General features: G+C 44.3%; 1 protein-coding gene across 3 annotated transcripts in view; it reads right to left on the bottom strand.

Moving 5' to 3' along the window:
- The window catches only part of SLC35E2B (solute carrier family 35 member E2B), a 184,071-nt gene extending 169,412 nt beyond the window's left edge, over positions 1–14,659 (bottom strand). Inside the window, exon 1 of one of the 3 annotated variants that reach the window (XM_069241020.1) lies at positions 14,525–14,659. The gene's annotated coding sequence lies outside the window, so the exon portion shown is untranslated. Of the gene's footprint in view, positions 1–14,492 lie in introns of all 3 variants that reach the window. The other 2 variants (XM_069241022.1, XM_069241024.1) reach the window with 2 other exon arrangements.
- Positions 14,660–18,415: the final 3,756 nt, after the last annotated feature.

The raw sequence follows: 18,415 nt of genomic DNA, 5'->3' as shown, positions 1-18,415 counted from the left end.
CCATCTATACAGAAGCCTACCGAGCAATCCTCCCTTCCGATCAATTCGCTTCCCTGTGCAGCCATTGTGCGAATATATTCAATGTTTTTCTTTTCAACAGTACAAGCCACAATTATTTAAGCCATGGTGTACAGCAGCCACGATAGAGTGCAGCATGGCTAAAAATCATTAGCAAAGCCAATAGGTCTTACAAGCAAGACCTATTAGCTTTGGCAAAACTTATAGATATGCTTCAGTTAAAGCGAGCACGCAAATTGTTAAGATGTGCTTCAAAGAAGCAAAGGTTGGAGCCGGCTGCTCAGCAGCTGGAGTATCAATGTGCAATGGTATACGTGAGAAAGGTAGTTCTGCCCCCCTCTGGTCTACACTGATTAACGATGTGATTATTTCATTGGGTTTGACTATATTTTCTTTTAAGATGAATCGAATAATCAGTAATAGGCATTAGCTACAGCATCGAGCAAGGGAGCCTACATGCACTGGGATTGAGTCTCTGAACTTCAGACGTGTTCTCAAATGGCAGAATAAACGGTTTTGGCTGGTTTAAGAGAAACAGACAAGTTTCACTGCTTGGAATCAATACATTGGCTCTCCGTTCTCAGATTGATTCGAGGTCTCACAAAGGTTTTGCACAGACTACTAAAATTCCATGGGAACCCTCAAGAATAATTGTAGGACAAAGATAAATACAGAGGTAGGTAAAGTGAATGGAAGAACTTTGGAGCTGCGGCAGCAGGACCATTATTTCTAGCATTTGAACTGATCGACACTCAGACTCGGTGTTTAGGGAATACAAAGCCCGGTAACAGAAGTTACCTTCACACAACAGGGAACTGGGATGACCAGTTTTGCTCGTTCCACTGAACCTATTCTGGTAAACTGGCAAGGAACAGCTGATATGAGTGCAGAAGGTTTAGAGCTAATCTCTTTAAGGCTTCGGGTTTATGAGCTAACTATTTTATGTCAAGTGCAGTTTGAGAAATACAACATGCAGAGGTTTCAAAGAAAATGAAATACATTTCCAAAAATGCCTCTCAGAACACATAGTAACAGGGATGTTAGAAGGATCGGGGCAGGGGAAATAACAGGGTGCAGTTTTTGATGCTTCGCTTGTTTCTTATTTTATCCAAAGCTTCTTACGTGATGAATGTAACGTCCAAAGTAAATATTAAAGGAATAATAGCCTGCTTTGCTCTGGAATTCGAGTTTGCCATGGCACGCATTGAAAAGAATGTTCACTGTGGGACTATTTGCACATGTCCATAAAAATAATTTGAATTACAACAAACATTTTCAGTTTGTTAATGGAACATATGCCAGCGTAAGTAGGATAGAGGTAATCTACAAAGAAGGCTAACTAATCTTGCTGTAAACTTTTCTCAGAATGTATTCTGTGCACCTACCATATATCTTTGGTCACAGCCAGCAGCTCAACAGTACTAACCTACCTAAAGTGCCTGGAAGACTGCGTCGTCCAGCTCCTGCTCAACACTTCCATGGGTCACAAAAATGGCTGGGAACCAACGGGGTACTTTAGATCAACGGGCATCTGTGAGAGGAATAGGTAAACGTACAACACATATCGAGCTCCGATAAAAGAGTTGTAGAACTTATAGTCCATACTCCAGAGAAGCTTAGACTGTTATTGGCGGGTGAGGGAATTGGGGGAGTGGTCGTCTCAACAGAATTCTGCTTTACTTGAAACTCAAATCATTTTCAAGGCATTTCTTTGCCAAATTCACTGGACAGTTTGCCACTAATAACATCATTCGTCCCACCTATTTTTTTTATACTAATTCTAGCTCCTCCACAGGTTTTCCTAAAAATAGTTATCTGTGTGAAACCATATATCTGCTCAGATAACACCTGCCTCCACCTGGGCCCAAATAACGGTTTAGTTTTCCTTGCAAACTTTGCATAAAAGTGGACGTGCTCTTAAGCTTTCCCGCACTGAACAGTTACCCCCCCACCAATGAGGTCTGACTATACCTTCACAGAGCCCCTTTACCCATGTTCTCTGATGAGGCAATACTATGCAGACATACCTTGACCATCTACTGATCCCTGTGCCTCAACCTCATCTGTCAAGACATGTTATCTTGCCAACACACCCCAGACCCCCAGTTCCAACATATTCACTCCTTCCTCAATCCACATCATTTGCTTTTGCACTAGAGTTGTTCTACTTTCTCTCTTCCACTCAGCCGAAGCTTGAACTTCCAACACTTGTCTATTCTTCATTATCTCTGTGGCAATTTCCTATGTAGCTTCCAATTATGTGTACCATTTAAGGCCTTACTCTAAATTTAATCTGTTCAGGCGAATAGGTTGACCCTTAAACCTTTTATACGTAGAATATTATTTTGGTGTTTTACTTCTATTTATTCCAGCACTCTTATGGGCCTAGTTAGTGCTTGCAATTTGCATCACCTCAACTGCCAACAAGCATTGATAATGTCAATCCTTTTGGCATCCGTAGAGGGGAAATAGACTTTTTTGTAAATTCACTGACAGAAAGACAAATACAGGAACAGGACAAGCTCCATACACAAAACAGGTACTGAACAGACAGCAATAGAACAAGCTTGACTTGTTCTTTGGGATCTTAGGAGGTCAGAAGGCATTGCCTGGAGTATTATACCCAGGTTTTCAGATCTCATCTAGTGTGATGTGTCTAGTTCAGCAGGCCTCAAATTGATTGTTTTGAGCTGGTTCTAGAGGCCTCACCAGGAGTATCGTGTCTAGTCTGTTCTAATTCACAGATCTCAAACAAATGTAGATCTGGTGGTCTTACCTAGTATGCTTTCAAGCACCACAGGTCTCTTTATTTTTATTCATTCGATTAATGACTTACACAACGCAACCAAATTGCAGTAAATGCAAATATTTTCTTAATATTTCAAGCTTGTATTGACTGTGGTAGTATGTAAACAAGCAAATGATGCATATAAAACAATATTTCTCACAATCTTTGGAGGGAAATGATGACTGACCACTGTAAGTACTGGCACCGCTTTTAGAAAACACTCTAACATACTGTTTACAGTTCTGGTGGTCTCATGTAGGCTACTGTATCAAGTCTGACTTATTGTGTTCCATTCTGGAAGCTATGCCTGTCATACTTGTCCAATTCTTGTGTCTGCATTGTGGATCAAGGTGTGGTCACCAACTATGGTACAACGTGTTTAGTTCTGAACATGACCCGAAATGTTTTGTGAAAGTATGCCTTCTTCATGTGGTTATGTGGATTGTTAACTGGGTGAATGAATGACTGGGTGAGGCAGTGGGTGGCTGCGGAAAGTAAGTTAATGGGCGAGTTCGTGAGTGACTGGGAATGATAGATAAAAGGTATTTTTCTCAAAACCCCAATTCATTCTAGCACAGCAAATCAGTCTCTCTACTCCAACAGAACAGTCCAATCCGAAATGCTAGGCTATGTCCTCCCTGCACTAGAACAAAAGCAACCGAAGACCGGTTTTGCCCTGATTGGGGCTTTTCATTTGGGCATAGCTTGGTTTCAGTGGAACAGTGAGCCCAGGATTCATGTCTGTGGCCCAAGTGATTGCCTGGGTTGCTTGTTTTCCAGTTCAGGGAGGACCTGTCCTGGCAGTTTGGGCTGGACTGTTGTCACTGGAGCAGGTTCAAGACTGCATGTGGCTAGGTCCAAACCGAGGTGATATGGTTGGTGAAAAATGATGAATTGGGATGCGGCCATTGCAACTGCCAGGTGCTTAGATTAATTCAAGCATTCCATCATCAGCTTGTCTTTGGTGCACTAAGTGTGACGGGTATGTCCAGATATGGGTCCTGTGCCACTGGAACCAAGCTATACCTGGATGATGAGCCCTAATAAGGTTGTAACCTGTCCCGGGTTGCTTGTGGTCCAGTTCAGGAAGGACCTTGCCAAGAATTTTGGGTTGGACTGTTCCACTGGAGCAGAACAAGACTGATTTGCATATAGCATGGTCCAAACTGAGGTGGCATTTTGTGCAAAAGAATTACGGACCGGAATGCATCACCTAGTAATTCCCGGTGGCTGAGATTAATTCAAGCATTCCATCCATCACTTTGTCGTTAATGCCCTCAAGGAGTAGTAAGGCACATATTTTTATAGTTTATATTTTCTTATTTATTGGTGACAACATAATAAAAATTATGAAACAACTCATGATGTTCAATTTCCAAAATCCCTTGTAAAGTTCACACTAACATACCACACGCAAGAACAAGAAAAATCGAGGGGTTAGCATTTTTGCTAGGTAAACATTCAGAACATCTTAAAAGGTTTTCTTCATCTAATTTACCAAGATCACAATGTTGGAAACAGATTTCGGCAACATTTTCACCAGCTGCAAATCCTCTACAATGGCAGAGGAGAGTCGCCCCGCTGGCTCAAAACCAGCAGCTCAAAAATAAATCCATTTTACTATTGTTTTATTTTTCAGCTGCTGGCTGAGCCAGCCTGTGCAGGGAGGGGCGGGCCGAGCCATGGGAGGGGGGGGGGGGGGGGGGGGGAGGTGGAGTGGAGTGCACTTAGCTGTACATGTCTGTTTGGCCAGCCGTTCCAGGCAAGCCAAACAGATGTGTACAGTTAGGTTTCTCCAACCCAGCTGTATTTGACAGCCAGGTTGGAGAAACAGCACAGACTCCCTGTGCCTGAGAAGCAGTAAACAGCCTGCTTAGGCCATTCCATGCTTCTAAATACCATGAGATAAGCACAGGGAGTCCTTGATGCCGTCCCAGGGACGGCTGGGACAAGGAAACAGAGGAGCGCGAGGCGACCGGCAGTACCAGGTACGTTTTTAAAATTATTATTAATCCCCCACCCACACCCTCCCCCTCCACCCGTCTCACCATTTTTAATTTGTGTCGGCCACTGGTGACAGCAGGCTGCCTTTAATATCAACAGAGAACTGGAGACCAGTGTCACAAAGGTGACAACTGATACACACAACCGTGAATTTAAACAGAAGCAAAGCTTCAGATTGCTGCTCTACAGTGGAATTCTCATTTAAGTCACCAATAATGAAATACTTTGCATTGTGCATGCGATTTATACCTGGAGTTCTAAAAAAAAAAAAGCTCCCAACCAGCATGTAATATCAGAAGCATGGGAACGGAAAGGCTAAGTTCATCAGTACACTAAAAACATTTATGAAGGCAGACCAGACACTCACATATTTAAGGAACAAAGTAGAACATCTTAATCAGGTAAAGTATTTATGAGCTTCCCTCATAAGGTTTCCAAGCACAATGAAAATATTTCAGAAAATACCCATTCAAAATAATGAAGCCAACACAGTATTATTCCATCTTCCTTAGTTGAGGATCCATTCAGTTATCCCAATCTCTCAACGGACTTTAACCTGATTATTGCCAGCGCCAAAACATGGTTATGTACACTGTCCCTGCCCTTATTAAAGAGTTCCACGAGTTTGGGACATGTCTGCATTAAGAAAGTATGCAGCAGTGTGTGCTGTTCCCCTCACCCATGGTTCATTGAAGGCTCCCAGCTCCTTAGAAATTTAACTCGAGGAACCAAGCACAGTCACAGCCAATATGCCTAGGATTGGCTGCCAGCCTCTTGGCTTTGCCATTTCTTGTTTTGGTTTTACATGTTTTTTTTTTGTGTAAAACGTTATTGTTGGGAAGCTTTCAATGCCTCTGCAATAAAAAAAGAAAAAACTTGCTAAAAGCAGAAATCGTTTTTGATTTCGAAAAGTAAACGTTGCCATAATGGCCCTCGGCCCCAAAGAAAACAACTTTATTTGTGGGAGTGCTTTTTGTGAAAGGACAGAATGCTGTCACTCACAGTGAGTTTATCCAATTGCTAAAATGGGCCGACCCATTGCCCATGCTGTAGTGAGCAAAGGCATACATTATATGTATGCTTTTAGTAAAAAAATCAAAAGGGTCTTGGCTAGCGCCAGACTTAAACTACTCAAATTTGGGATCTGGTGTGTGTGTGCTAGTCAGTTCAGAGCTCGTATGGAAAACAAATTCTACATCAGCGCAATTGAAGTACAGAACCTGCGCCGGGAGATGGGGGAGGGGTTCACCCACACTAATACACACATGGTGTAAGAAAAAATGAATCAGGTCATAAGACGTAAAGCTTTCAAGCGCAACATTTGACCACACAGGTAGCGAAATGAAATGCAATCTAGCTTTAGGAATGTATGATTCAGTTTACACTTCGGCCTCAAAAGACATGCAAGGCCAGTTCATCTGTATTAGTTTCCTCAAATCTAACACGTTTGCTTTCACATGACGTTAGAAATACAGTTCTTTCTTTAATATTACTTGCCGAGGACATAACCAGGAACGTTTCATACACGGTCGGCATCCCAAAGCACTTGCCTAACCCTCATATTCGCCTCACAGTTCCAAAGCACACTACTATTCTGACTTGAAACTTTTTCCCCTAAATGCCTCCAAAAGTGGCTTAAAAGGAAGGTCAAGGTCGTAGTCTGGAACTGATGACAACCAGGTCGTATCAGCCAGGGACAACTCTGACACTTGTCTCACTTACGCCTATTATTTTCTATTTCGCGTTGACAGTCAGAGATGGACTTGGTACCTATAAAATAATTCACGTCTTTTGGAACAGAGAGTGCTCCGCTCTGGCTACCACGTGTCGGACATTACTTACAATTTTTGTGAAGGCTGGTGAAAAAGTAAATATTCGGCCAAGGCTGCAAATTCTTCTACTTTTAAAAAAAGATGAGTATAAAAAAATACAAAAAGATACATTTCTACAGATCTTAAAGTACTCGAGTAATCATGTCATAACAAGCCACCAGTTGCTGGTGGAAAAACATTTTTGTCCAAATGTTCGGACCCGTCTTTAAAACCCTGAAACATGAACACTTCTTTTTTTTTTTATGATGTAGCCATAAAACCGATTAGGACCATCACAGACAGCAAAGCTTTATGCTCCCAAAGGACTTTTCTGTCTTTAAAAATCTAGAAGCGTGAAGTTCAAGCTATTGGGGCAACGGGTCAGCCGACATTCTCACCTATGTGCTTTCTAGCTCCAGTTCCAAGAGCCTTAGATAGGTTAATAGTGCATACTGGTAAGAACAACAAAAGGCAATATCGGGAAATAGAATATTTGCAGTCCTTTAACTTTAGAACCACTAGGGCATGATCACAACAGATAATGGCACAAGCGAATGATAAGATACTTTGGGCCTGATTCAGACCCTGGCAACCGGCCACGGGAGCACCGCCGACAGACCGGCGGTTCTCCAAAGGGCATTCTGACCGCGGCGGTTCTGCCGCGGCCAGAAAGGGTAAACCGGCGGTCTCCCGCCGGTTTACCGCTGCCCTTGGAATCCCCCATGGCGGCGCAGCTTGCTGCGCCGCCATGGGGGATTCTGACACCCCCTACCGCCATCCTGTTCCTGGCGGTTCGCCCGCCAGGAACAGGATGGCGGTAGGGGGTGCCGCGGGGCCCCTGGGGGCCCCTGCCGTGCCCATGCCAATGGCTTGGGCACGGCAGGGGCCCCCGTAAGAGGGCCCCACTGTGTATTTCAGTGTCTGCCTAGCAGACACTGAAATACGCGACGGATGCAAACTGCACCCGTCGCACATGCCCACTCCGCCTGCTCCATTCGGAGCCGGCTTCCTCGTGGGGAGGGGTTTCCCGCTGGGCTGGCGGGCGGCCTTCTGGCGGTCGCCCGCCAGCCCAGCGGGAAAGCCAGAATGGCCTCCGCGGTCTTTCGACCGCGGAGCGGCCATATGGCGGTTCCCTCCAGGCGGGCGGCGACCGCCGCCCGCCGGGGTCAAAATGACCCCCTTTATCTGTAAAATAAGCTATTTAATCGACCGTGTCAAGTGATATGTATCTCTGCTGGTGTAGAGTGGGATGCGTAACAGGGCCGGCTTTATGGTGGAGCACCAACCTCAGGGGGGGTGCTGTGTTTAACAATACCTTACAATGTAAAAAAAAAAAAACACCAGCTGCAATGTTCCTTGTGTTCAGCTTTCAGGCAGCAATAAAATGTCAAGATAACTCTTGCAATTATTGTTACTGCTAGAGGGATAATATGCGTGCTGCAAAGAAAAGATATGCATTTTATGGGGATAGTTTAGCGGACCACGAAAGCCAGCCTTTATCAGCGCTTTAAAACAAATAAATGTATATGAGAGAGGGGCTATGGAGAAACGTGGGGCACTTCTGTCGGGTGACAGGGAAAGAATCCCAGAAGGAGCGCCGCCAGCGCTGAAGCCAGCTCCGCATGGTGAAGCGGACCAAGTTAAAAGGCATATCTTCCGTTGACTTCTATAGTAATTGCATTCACTGTATGAACAAGGTCCGAAGGTACCAGTAACACTACATGAGAATTCTTGAAATATGTCAACAGAAAGGACCCACGCTTTGTAACTTCCCCTTCCATATCCGTTTTTAGTTCCAGCCAGCCGTATGACAGTGACAGGTAATCCCCAGCACGCAGACATTCGGGCCGAACTCTTGCACTCTAATAAACAGAATACTTGCTGGATATGCACAAGTAGGTCGAGTGCAGACCCTCTTAAGTGCTGCTGCACTGCTATAGGTGAAGCCCACAACCTAACAACTGGTGATGAGGCGTGCGCCTTAGCACCCGATTACTGACGTCACTTGCCAAGGCGCAGGCTGGGGCTACCGATGTATGCTTTCACATGTTAAAGTTCTGCCAGATTACTGATGCCAATAACTCTATAATGAGGAAGAGGGAACGAGAGAAACGTGTTAGCTGCTAACTGGCTTCGAACAGTGTTTTGAGAATGGAAAAAAATATGAAGAGTTGTGCAAGCCAAAAAGTAGTCTAAGAGACCCTTGGCTTGGAACTGAAAAGTGTCTTTATGTAGAAGGCTCTGTGTGAGGAACTGAGAGCAGGAGAGCTGGAAGTACTAAGCAATGAATAATAGTGCAGTAGCGATACAGAGACCTAAACTGATAGCTTTTGATCATGAGGGGCATCTGGGATGCAACATGATCAAACAGAAGGTACGGGAAATTTACTGGCGATCCAGAAGAACAGCGAAATTGAAGGGGTGGCAAAGAAGTGTGAGGCTCGCATCAGGCACAGCAAGTCTTAGGGATTCAGAGTTCTGCAATGAAATCTAGAAGAATACCTGATGTTTGAGAGCTTGTTCACTCTTGGGTTGCTCATGGCAGTGATTAATGTGCACTGGTGGCTACAGATGGTGGATTCAGGCACTCATTTTTGGTGCTTAGGACTTATTTTTCATCATCAGACTTTGACCCTGAGCAAGTGAAAGAAAAGGGAGATCGGTGAGAAAAAGAAAAAAAGAGAGGGCAATGATAGGAAAGCGCTGACAAGGGGAGAAAAAAGAAGGGTTAAAAAGAATCAGCAAGATTGAGATAAAAAGACAGTAAGTGGAGGGTGTAGGAAGGAAGAAGCAAGGAGGTGGAATCAAAACTAGGCAGCTGTGATATTCGGCAACCCTCACAATTCCTTAGTGCTGTGCTTCTAACTTTCTTTTGTGTTTTTGAAATAAGTTAGGTACTGACTTATGGTCTACCATATTGGACGGCTGTAGATAAAATGACTTAACCTTAGTACACTGACGATCACTGAATTACAGGAGTTAGGCCATTTAAATTGATGATAGGAGTATGAGACACTGAATTGAGAATGGTTGAGTATAGAAGCAGGAGTGGGAAATGGGCATGGATAAAGTAAGCAGACTGGCAATATATACAAGTTGTAAATGAGAAAGGGGTGAAGAATGTCTAAATGAAGGTACGTGATGTGGCGAGGATGCGCAAGCCCAGGGAAGTATAAAACAAGCATGCTGTGATGGCACTGTATAAAATACACAATGGTGGCCAGTAGGATGTGCTGTTAACGTTTATGGTGATTTGACACTAGACAAGGCAGGAAACTGCTAGCATATTTACTGCTCAATAAAATATATACTTCCCCTGAATATCTCCATTTTACAGACCCCTCCAACTTACACTTCCTCTGCACATTACTTCACACAAATTAATACCATTCTGTCTTAAATACATCCCTTGAAAATCTTCTGAAGTAGGTGGGGGTGTGTCCACAGTCACCCACTACTCCTGTGTGAATTCTCTTTGTTAGACAATACTTCTCCTGCACTAAAGTTATGCCCAGACACCAGCGTTCGTCTCTCACACCATCACATATGACCTTCTGTGCTAATTGTCCGAGATGCACACAATCCTTTTTACTTTGCGGAGTTCTCAAGTTTCCAAGATTAATGTGTGAATACATTATTAAGACAGGCTTCACCTTTACACAGTGGGACTTGTAGTCCTGATTTTACATTTGTAAATATAGGACTGTAAGTCCCAGAAAAAACCTAGACTGGATGATCCACTAATATATAGAAAAAGAAAACTTGAGCACCCTGACAGTGTGAATACCATACCATGGCGACACAGTTCCCCTTTATTGAAGGCAGAAAATTATGACGCTCATCTTCTTTTGGGCAAGCCTACAACATAAACTGCACACCCCGCCTTTAGCTGCATTTCCTAGGACATCTTATTGCTTGCCACTCTCTTTATGGCACACTGTTGCTCTACAGTATTAATATCCACCTTCCCAATACCGTTTTTCTGTCCTCTTTAAGTTAAAAACACACTCCCTTATCCTTTACGTCGTTGAATTGGGATGGGTAGCCAAGAGTGTTCAAGCCATTTCCAGCAGGTGTTATGGACTGAAAGGATTTCTAATCAACACAGCTTTGTTAATTTTGGATTTTTACTGACAGGAAGACTATTTGTCTTGTCTAATCCATTCTTGCAAAGTTGTCTTTTTCTGGCAATCTGTGGTAATCTACATCTTTTGTAGCTTTTATCCCGGAATGATGTGTCCTGATTTATCCCATAATACTCCATGCTGCCATCATACTCCGCCTCCATTTCTATGCTCTCTTACAAACCTGCATTTCATTCTGCCTTTGCTGCCACGTGTTCTTCTGATCAGAGAAGAGTGGGCCAAAGACGGTAAAAAAAAAAAAAAAAAACACAAATCTCTGCCATACTGGTGTCCTAGCTGAGGTGTGGTGGTACTATTTACCACACGGTTTCTTTTTCACCCGGAGATGCAATTTCCCTTTTAATAGTGACAGTGGAAACCACTTGGGGTAAATGTTATAAGGGCAGGAGAATGTCTCCTAATGCAAACTAGAGGTGGCAAGGTGCACTGGAATCTTAAGAAATTAACGGGCCTACATGTAGGGGTGAGACTAAGAGTAGCCTGGGGCGTGGTGTTTCAGTCTTATTCAGTCAGGACAGCTACCTAGAGAGGGGTGCTAGTCTGCCTTGAGTCTGAACCACCTCCTGGCTAGAATTCTCTGAACTAGTGCTCATCAGGCCTTGGGAGACTTTGAGTTTCAGAGGGACATTGGGCATGAACTCTGCTCAAAATCTGGGGTCTTTTAAGCAAGCAGGAGTAGGTTAAGTCTGGGCCTTTAATGATGGTGTAGTTTCTGCTAAGGCTGCCAACATCGATTTCTCTTCCACTGTGCACCACACTCGGATGTATTTGTACAGCAGTTGGCAGGATCTCTGCCTTAAAAACTATATGGCTACTGATATTATCACCAACTTTCTTTCCTGCTATAACTTACTACACCCATTTAGCATATTACCCATTTGGCACTATCACTGCTTTGGGCTAGGTGGCATTTGGATCACTCAGCTTTCTGTGATAACCCCCATTTTGCAATTAACACAAAAAGCACACCCACTACCCTTCTGGACAGATTAATGTGATTTAGCCGCCCATATGTTTTATTTAGCTCTGTCGGACAATCAGCTGTTCCATCGAAACAGCCTCCTTCCCATCCAACGGGAAGCACGCAGAGATCAACCCACTCCTGAAGAAACCCTCTGCAGATCCAAGGGATTTGAAGAATTACAGATCCATCTCTCTGCTCCCCTTCCCAGCCAAGGTAACTGAAAAGGCCATCAACATGCAGCTCACTGAGTTCCTTGAAGCAAACTAGGTCCTAGATCCCTCCCAGTACAAATTGAGGAGCAACCACAGCACTGAAACAGCCATCCTCGCAGCCACTGATGACATCTGCGCCTTACTGGACAACGGAGACATGGCCACCCTCAACCTCTCCACTGTGTTCAACACAATCTCCCATTCCACCCTCTGCACCAGACTCCATGACCCGGCATCCACGGTAAAGCACTGGAATGGATTTGATCCTTCCTCACCAAAAGAACTCAGAGTGACAGACTCCCGCCGTTCACCTTGGCACCAAAAGAACCTTGCTGCCGATTACCCCGGGGATCCTCAATAAGCCTGACCCTGTTCAACATCTATATTGGCCTGCTCGCTAAAATAATCAGACAGCACAGCCTAAACATCGTATCCTACGCCAACAATACCTAACTGATCCTCTCTTTAACCGACAACCCATCAGCAGCCAAGAGAAATTTCCACGACGGAATGAGAGCAGTCTCCGCCTGGATGGAAACCATCTGACTCAAACTCAACTCAGACAAGACAAAGATCCTCGTAAAAGGCTCCAGCCCGTCTGCCTGGGAAGACTCCTGGAGGCCAAGTGCCCTAGGAAACGCCCCCAACGACCACGCACTTAACCTGGGCATCATCCTGGACTCCATGACCCACCAGTCAACGCCATCTCATCGTCTTGTTTCCACACCCCCACCTACTTCAGAAGATTTTCAAGTGAATCCCCACCAAGACAAGAAGGACGGTCACCCACGCGATTGTCAGCATCAAACTAGACTACAGCAATGCACTCTTCGCCGGCGTCACAAAGAAGCTCCAACCAACACAACAGAGAATCCAGAACAGCCAGACTCATCCAGCAGCCAGACTCATCTTGGACATCCCCGTCACAGCCACATCTCTGCCCACCTCAGAGACCTGCACTGGTTCCTGGTCAACAAACTCTTTGTCATCGCCAGAATCAGGAACAGCACAGCTGGAGGCAGATCCTCCTCTTATCTCAAAGCCCAGACATGGAACACGCTCCCACTCAACCTCAGACAGGCCATCTCGCTGAAGCAGTTCAGGAAGGATCTCAAGACCTGGCTTTTCAAGTGAGCAACACACCCGCAACATCGCCTTGAAACCCCCCAGGTGATATGTTGCACTTCACAAGTGATTGAATGATTTATACTACAGACCTATCCAGTTTATATAGATGCATCCTGGCTGCTTAATAGTGCCCCACTGGTTGTTTTTTTCCAGATGGACTCTGCGATCGAGATATATATATACTCTGGTTGCTTTAAAAAATGCCTCAACCTGTTGAGTCAATGTATTTCGTTCATGCTGTAACTTTCAAACTTCTTCCCACCACCACACTATTCAGAGCAACCCAAGACAAATTAAGACCTCTCTGGTCACCCACACGTTATCGAAACTCTTCCCACATAGGCTCACACAATAAACAACACTCATCCAGTCCTGCAACGTGTAGCTTCATACGCGTGTAGGCAAGCCCTTCAACATCCCACATAGGTACAGAAAGCACAACATAAAAGCAATGGTAGAGTACAATTTTTTATCCCCTATGCTACCCTTCCTGCAGGCACCACTCGTCTGTGCACCCGTCCACAAAATAGCTCATCCGGCATGCCTCTTTTCACCTGTGCACTGGAGTCTGTCGTAGGATTACCCGCTGGCTGTATGTTATCAGGGATACCGTCTTCAATAAAATAATATCTTCCTTCAAAGTAGTCTGGAAATGTAGTTCAATTGGTTCAAATGGCTTGAACTATGACTACTAATGCCAGAGTGCACTGGATAAATCAATACACAGTACTGGAATAGTATCCATGATTACAAGAAGCCACTTAAACTAAATATTAGCAACAATATGGTTGACACGCCTAAAATATCCACTAATCCTTCAATACACTTCACTTTCCTGGCATCGTTCACCTGTACCCTATTACCTTCCTACTAACCTCTTTCTTGCCATGTCTTCTTGTTGCCCTCGATCCCCTACCTCTGCGCAACCCACCCCCGCCTCCACCCCACCCACTCTCTTCCTGGCACCGCTCCGCATGCCTCCACACTTATTTTATAATCTCCTTTCTCAGAACACTTCTTTTCCTCATCTCCAACTCTCATGGCAACCAACCCCTCCAACCACTCGTACAATCATGGCATCTTTCAACTTGGGTGCCTCTTCCAGCTCCAAACACACTCTTGACAACTCTTCCGAGCCCACAATCCTCTTAATCTTCACAGTCGTAAACCGTGGCCTGTTGGCACCATCCTCCCTAGTCCTTTTCATCTAGCCTTCCTCCTATGTGCAACATCCCACACCATAAACTTAAACACGCATGCGAGAGCGTGAGAAAGTAAAAACGTTGTCTTCGACCGCTGACTTGTATTGCAACTGAAGGGTTTTAGAAAAAGGAAAGAAAAACACAATACGCGATTTTAAAAACAAAAAAGCGTCTCTCTGCCACTCAGAAGTATAATATATTGCACGCAGTTTTTACTTACAAGTTGGAAAAATAACGCTCGTGAACTCTCACCTGACCGGCTCGCCCTCAGCCGCTTCCTATCCGGTCCTGCCCGCCATAGCAACATCTTTCCCGGTTGAGGGTCGACGGGAATCAGACAATGCGTTGAGGGCCGACCAGAGCCAAACCCTACGGTGACAACGCTGAACAGCGTACTGAGTTCTAACAAAGAGCTAGAATGCTAACTCTATTTCTGCAGGCAACCGTGGATGCCATGCTTCTAGCATAGGAGCGTAATTTGTATTCTGCATTAATATTGATGTTTAGATTTGCTTAACGCTAATAAAGGTATTTTTAAGGCTACGTTCAAGCATACATAAGCATAAAAAATATAACGTACCAATAAAAAGTAAGCTTAATTTAATTCTAATAATTAGCGTACAATAAAACTAAACTTCGAAGAGGGAAGCAACTAGGGTATTAGCTGAAAATCGACCCTATTATCGTCTTTGATACTGGCCATATAGAGTCTGTGGAATTTTTTAGTTATTAACAGTAGGGTTACTACTGTTCTCATAAAAATCACACATGCTATTTGTTTACAATTTGCTATTCTGGAAGAGCCAAGAGGCGGTAGATGAATAACAATGTATGTAAAACCCTCAGTATTATTTGTAACATTGCCATTTAACCTCTAAGTATTACATAAATATTTACAAACATTTTTAAACAGCACCGAAATACCTAGAGAGTTTACTTTTTGTTTGCTGTTTAAAGTGTATATTTCAAAGGGGAAAAAATACCACTCTTTTTTTTACTGGCTTTGACATAAAAATACCTTCCAGAAGGATGCTGCTCAGTGGCAACCCTGTCTGATAGCAGAGCATTAGCTGGCTCCTCAAATGAAACTATGGTTGCCACCTTTTCAAGAGAAAAATACCGGTCAGCTGTTAACATTTTAAGATGAGGCAAAGTCTTGGACACGAGTCTTAAGTAGAAGAACTTCATTATTCATTTTTAACATGGTGTTTCTGTCTTTTACTTTAATCATCAGCTAGCGGTCATTAAGGAAGCTGTAGAACACATTTTGAAGTATACCTTTCATACAGTTACTGCTTAAAGTTTGCACTGCTAAAAGGGAGGGGCCAATAGCAGTTTTAGTAGATTTTCCTAATTTTTGTACCGGCAGGGATATTCAAATAAAGGTCATGCCGGTATAAAACTGAAGGTGGCTTGGTAACACCTACCCAGCGGTGTAACTGACACATGATCATTGGTTCCACAGCATCAGCGAAGTCCTCCCTGTTTAAAATAGGCTACACTGCAAGGCAAGATGTAAAATTCATGACCACCCAACATAAAAAACATCACTGTCTACCTTGCACAGGAAGAACACTTTGAAGAGGGAAGCCCAGTTAGCATTGCAGTTTTTTTCCAAAAGTGTTCTGACCTTTCAGCAGAACATCTAGGAAAAACCTCTTGCCGACACTGCAGTAAACTGTAAGAAATCTATGGTATGATGGCCCATCCTCCACATAGTAAGTGTGACATCTAGATACTGATATATTAAGATCTGAAAATAGGAACATTTTGGAAGACAGAAATTTGTCAACTTCCATAGCAATTCACTCCAGTGGATTTTTAGGGTGGCAAGAAGCTATATGTTGATAAATACTGTAGCATATGCAAGCATTTGAGATCAGATAAGGTCTAGATTTGAAAAAAAATATTTTTTATTGAAATGAAGGATGCTTTAAGTTAGTCAGTGATAAATGAAAGTCTTTAAATACAGTGAGTCTCTTGCCTAAATCAGAGGTGCTGTCATGTTTACTCTAGTATTATGGCTTCACATATGGATGTTTGATAACGCGTGTTGGACCCTGTCCTTTTTGAAGGGTTATTCCCAAACCTTTTGCAGTCTTACTCCTACTTTTTCTAACCTGTTTTTGTTGGCTTTAGGACTCTTGGCACTTTACCATTGCTAAGTAGTGCTAAAGTGCAGATGCTCTCTGTCTAAAATGTATTGGTGATTGGTTTCTCCATGATTGGCACATCTGATTTACTAGTAAGTCCCTAGGAAAGTGCACTCTGTGTGCCCAGGGCCTGTAAATAAAATGCTACTAGTGGGCCTGTCGCACTGATTGTTCAACCCACATGAGTAGCCCTGTTAATATGTCTCAGACCTGCCACTGCAGAGCCTGCATGTGCAGTTTTAAACTGTTATTTAGACCTGGCAAGTGCACCCACTTGCCAGGTCCAAACCTTCGCTTTTATTACCTGTAGGTTACCCCTAATGTAGGCCCAGGTTAGCCCCATGGGCAGGGTGCAAGGTATTTAAAGGGTAAGGCATGAACTGGTGTGTTTTACATGTCCTGATAGTAAAATACTGTTAACTTCAGTTTTCACTATTGCAAAGCCCATCTTTCCCATAGGGTTAAATGGCGATTGGGTTGAAATATATTTTAAGTGTACAGATACAGATATGGAGGATGGGGTCTCTGAACTCACAATTTAAGAATACATCTTTTGGTGAAGTTGGTTTTTAAACTGTGAGTTTGAAAATGGCACTTTTAGAAAGTGTCCATTTTCTTGCTTAACCACTCTGCGCCTCTGCCTGTCTGCTGAATACACGTCTCGGTCAGGTTGACAGTTGGGCTGTTTGTGCATTCACTCCAGACAACCGCACAAAGGGAGCTGAGATGTGCCCTGCATATCCTGATGGCCCATCACCAGGCTGATGGGTCTTCCTGAGCTAGAGTGTTGGGAGGGGATGACACTTGCACCTGTATAGTGCTGTGCCTGTCCTCACACAAATCAGTCTCCAGGAGTGTGTCTGGGCAGGGAAAGGCAGGGTCTTGTGTACTACAAAGACTTCTATTTGAAGTTTGCCTACTTCAAAGACAGAAATCGGTATAAGTACTGGACCTCTGACTGCACATAGTTATAATCCTTTGGTACTGAGGACATTCTGCCAGAAAGAAGAGCTGGTTGCTGTAGAAGGGGATGCCATTCTGACTGTTGCTTTGCTGTGCTGTCCAGCTGCTAGTTGCTTCTGTCCCGGGAGTGAAAGGACTGGAATTTGCTTTCTACATCCTGCTTCCAAAGGTTCTCCTAGGGCTGGGACTGTTAAGAAGTCTCCAGGACATCAAAGATTAATCTGTCAGCACCTGGACTCTCTTGCTGAGAGTCCTGACTTGCCAAGTGGTGCCAAATCCAGTTCCTGATCCCTTGGGAGTAAGTTCTGGTGCAACCAAGAAGAAACCAAGCGCATTGGCTCCAGAGCGATTTCAGAGCCAGCAGCGCTGTCCAACTCTGCACTGCTGCTTGCACCAGACCTGTGACTGCAGCGACCGCTGCGGCTGGCCTGACACGGCCTGATGCGGCCGCAGCTCCTCCAAAGTCCTGCAACAGTGTGGGTACAGAGCGATCTGTCACCGGCGTCTGTGGTTCCCAGCTCTGACTCCGCCGCAACACCTGTGGCACCGTGGTGTGACTGCAAAACCGCAAAATCGCCGCCTGACTTCTTGACCTGCTGGATCCTTTGACCCCACCTTGTCGTAAAGGAACCAAGGCCTCGCCGCCAATGCTGCATCACCTCCCCTGCAACCGTAAGGAACTGATGCCTCACCTCTCCTGCCTAGCAAGAAGGAACCAATGCCTCACCTCCCTGATGATAGTAAAGAACCAAAACCACACCGGCTCCAGTGAAACCTCAGCTCCCTTACTCCATGCAACGTCTTTGTTTTCTCATCGTCTTCCAAGGTACTGTACACAGGGTCCATGTGACTGCGTGACCAGCCCACACTCCTTTACGAGTGGCGGCCAACTGTTAGAAATTACTCGGTGAAGACATTGTGATAGTCCCAGTTGGCGCTATTGTGTTTCTAAGCACCATACAAAGATTGAATCTTCGAAAAATCGTATCTTTGTTTGTGTATGTTGGATTATTTTTGTTTTGGTCTT

Source organism: Pleurodeles waltl, chromosome 6 (genome assembly GCF_031143425.1).
Source record: "Pleurodeles waltl isolate 20211129_DDA chromosome 6, aPleWal1.hap1.20221129, whole genome shotgun sequence".
Classification (NCBI taxonomy): Eukaryota; Metazoa; Chordata; class Amphibia; order Caudata; family Salamandridae; genus Pleurodeles; species Pleurodeles waltl.
Note: the sequence above shows the minus strand (reverse complement) of the source record. Positions and strands in the feature narration are given on the sequence as shown.